This window comes from Notolepis coatsorum, assembly GCF_963971535.1.
Source record: "Notolepis coatsorum genome assembly, chromosome: 1".
Lineage (NCBI taxonomy): Eukaryota > Metazoa > Chordata > Actinopteri > Aulopiformes > Paralepididae > Notolepis > Notolepis coatsorum.
In genome coordinates, this window is record NC_140165.1 from 27,104,335 (window position 1) to 27,108,381 (window position 4,047).

Below are 4,047 nucleotides of genomic sequence, written 5' to 3' on the forward strand. Positions count from 1 at the left end.
GGTGAACAATTCTCTTTCCTCCCTTATGTTCCCCCTTCCTTCCCCATATTACCGACCTGGAGCAGTATATGTAATCCCTTAGGGAAGGTGGATACTGTGTCCGGCCCAGACGTGGGCAGCACTTAGTCCGGGTACCGTGAGAGCACTTGGTGCCTAGGTGTAATTATATAATTGATTTATGCCAGTGTAATCATTGTGTGTTGATACCCATGGTGCAATAATCACCAGACGTAGCTATGTTGTAACTAGGCCACGTTACAATAACACTCATACGGAACAGGAGCACTGTGTGTGTGTCTTTTCTTGAGTCTGATTCTAATCCTTGATGTGGGTAATATATCTGTTATTAACCCCTTCCTGGTCAACCTTCCCTTTTCCCATTGTAAGGTTTCTGGTGTTACAGAGGGAGGGTACTGCTTGCGGGGGGAACCAAGTTATTTATTTACCATTCGGTCATTAGGTGTGGGGGGGTGCTAGGGGACAATCGGGGAGAGTGAGGGCGTGTTGGGGAGTACTGCTGACTGCCCAAGAGAGAGGGAGGAAGACCAGAGTACCAGACCAGGTTTGTAAATCCTGGGCCTCACACACCCCACTGCCAGCCTCCAGTTGACGCTCCTGACCCCAAAGCCGGAGGTGCAGCTAGCCAGAGTTCTACTGTGTCTCGCTACCTATTGACCGTGTACCACAGTTCCCACGAAGCAGGGATAATCCACCCTGCTACACATGCAAACCGATTATTTTAATGAACTGGAAAGAACGCAAACCGAACTGCTTCAGTTTGGAGAACTGGCGCAAGAACTTCATGGACTTGCTATCAATGGAACAGGCTGCTCTATCTCTTCAAGAGAGTGATAGGCCCGATGGCCTTCAAGGTCCCTGGAACTTTATTAGATCACTATCTTGAATATGTTTGTGTACTGAACCTTTGTAACACTCTGCAACCCCCCCCCCTCACCCCCTTGTTATTATTATTATTATTATTATTATTATTATTATTATTATTATTATTATTATTATTATTATTATTATTATTATTATTATTATTATTATTATTATTATTATTATTATTATTATTATTATTATTATTATTATTAATAATAATAATAATAATAATAATAATAATAATAATAATAATAATAATAATAATAATAATAATAATAATAATAATAATAATAATAATAATAATTATTATTATTATTATTATTATTATTATTTTTGTCTTAGTTTGTCTTGTCATGTATGTATTGTCTTGCTTGTGAAAAATAAAAACTTTAAATATGAAAAAAATAATGAATGGAAGCGGACATGACCGGTTAGCCTAGGCATTGTCCAACTAACACCTCTCCCGAAGGCTAACCGGTCATGTCCGCTACCATTCATTGTGCTAAGCTAGGCTAACATGCAGCCAGATAGCTTTCTACTGAACGCACAGAGAGGAAACTGGTATCTATCTTCTTGTCTCTCTCTGGAGAAGACGATAAGCTAATTTCCCAAAATGTTAGCGTGTTCTTTTAAAGATCCCCTCCAGATGTATTTTAAACCCTCAACATGGTCTATATTGAATAACAATTTGTACAAATATTGTATACAATTGTTCAATAAACGATTGAGAATGGCTTCGTGTGAAAAAGCCGCTCCGGTGTTAAGTTCTGCACAAATAACAATCTGTATAGTCAAAGTCCCAAATAACAATCTGTATAGTCAAAGTCCCAAATAACAATCTGTATAGTCAAAGTCCCAAATAACAATCTGTATAGTCAAAGTCACAAATAACAATCTGTATAGTCAAAGTCACAAATAACAATCTGCATAGTCAAAGTCACAAATAACAATCTGTATAGTCAAAGTCACAAATAACAATCTGTATAGTCAAAATCACAAATGACAATCTGTATAGTCAAAATCACAAATAACAATCTGTATAATCAAAGTCACAAATAACAATCTGTATAGTCAAAGTCACAAATAACAATCTGTATAGTCAAAGTCACAAATAACAATGTGTATAGTCAAAATCACAAATAACAATCTGTATAGTCAAAATCACAAATAACAATCTGTATAGTCAAAGTCACAAATAACAATCTGTATAGTCAAAGTCACAAATAACAATCTGTATAGTCAAAGTCACAAATAACAATATGTATAGTCAAAGTCATGCCTCCAAGAGGAGACCCAGATATCCAACCTCTGCCGTAAAGGAATGTGAATCCCTACCCTCCTTCAAAACCGCTCTCAAAGAGCACCTACGGGAGGCTGCAATTAGAAACTGGCCCCGGTAAATGTCAAAATCCCCCCCCACCCACCCACCCAACCCCCTCCAATGTACAGTTTCTTCCCCTTCGGATGTATATCTTTTTTATGATCTATTTTTTCTTAAACAGTACTGTATATTTGTATGTCTTGTATGTCATAAATGTCTTGATGAATTGAAAATGGACAAATGGAGGACCCGTAAACAACGAAAGTATTTTTCTGGCCTTCATCCTCTTAGCAGTTGTTTGTATTGAGCCGTACTGTACCCATTCTGCAATCTGTTAATAAAAAATAGCATTTTACATGAGTGGAGGGAACATTGTAACATTGTCAGCAAATGTTAGTGGAAGTTAATGTGGACATGAAGCATGTTTCAGAACAATGCTTTATGCCTCCATTGACTTCACCTATAGCGCTGCTAACAAAAACTATAAAGTTGTCTGACTCCCAACATCTGCAAAACAAACCTGTGGTGAGAGTGTACCCTAGACTTCCAGTTAGTGACAAATCACATCAGCTTAAGTAGACAATTCCTTCAACCAGGAGTTCTTAAACCTTTCCAGCATGGGGCCAGAACTGAGTAAAACAGTCTCCCTTGTCACGTTGAAACATTCTGGCCGGCTACTTTTATCAAATGGTGATCCACCAGAGACCCACTCTGGCTTTTAACTTCAGGCCGGGGTACAATCTTACATACACAGAACTGGACATTTTAATGATGACGTGCTGTCATTGAAAACTATAATCTAAATGTCTCACAAACAAACTGAAAAAACATAAAAAAGAATAATAATAATAAACTCACACTTGAAAGGGGTAAGAGAATAGTTTATTTGTGGGGTCCTATTCCTTTCCACCAACCTGAGTGTGACATAATAGCAAAATGGCCGCTGTGTGAATATCGTCAATGGAGATGCTTGGTCTGACTAGACTTGATCAATCAAAACACAACGACCAGTGCCACTATAGAGACTTGGAATAAAGTGAACATTTGTGTCACAATGTAAACTGACCTGCCATACGTCCTCAGTGCTGGTAAGTAAGACAATAGTCACTTGGATAGTTCAGTGGTTTAAAACTGTGTGGTGGGAATTTAGATACCACTAATAATAAATGTTGAGGAATGTGTGAGAAATAGGCTTTATTGTTATTGTTGTTTTATTATTTCTGACCACGTGAGGTCTCCACATCCCTCTTTGGATAACAAACAATAATGTTTTAAATATACACTGAAAGAAATCAGTACTATTTATATGCATTATATCTATAGCTTAATTGCAGCATTATGCAATCTGATCAAACGACATGCCCTTTGTAGCAACCCTGTTAAACTAAAGTGAGTTGACCAGTGTTTTTTGTTGTTTTCAGTTTCCAGTTTATAAAAATATTCCAGTTTTACCTTTTATTTTATTTGTATTGAATATTACAAAATGTAACATTACATGTGTAATGTGTATACAGCAATACACATCAGTATATCATTCAACAAGTCCTGTATAAGTACAGATCAGTACATAAACACACACGAGAATAAATAATTTACAAATAATTAAAAAAAAAAAAAAAAAAAAAGTATAACTTGACATATTTTCACTCATTTTTCAATACTACTGAACACATATTCATAAACAGATATTATCTTATTCAACCCTAAACATACATATTTTTCTATATGAAATTTGGTCTATTATTGAAAACTATTAATAGTATGAGTTGTTGAATGGTGACGTCACTGTAAACGGAGCACGTAGATGACAGCTTGAACGGGTGCATTGTGGGAAAGGAGGAACA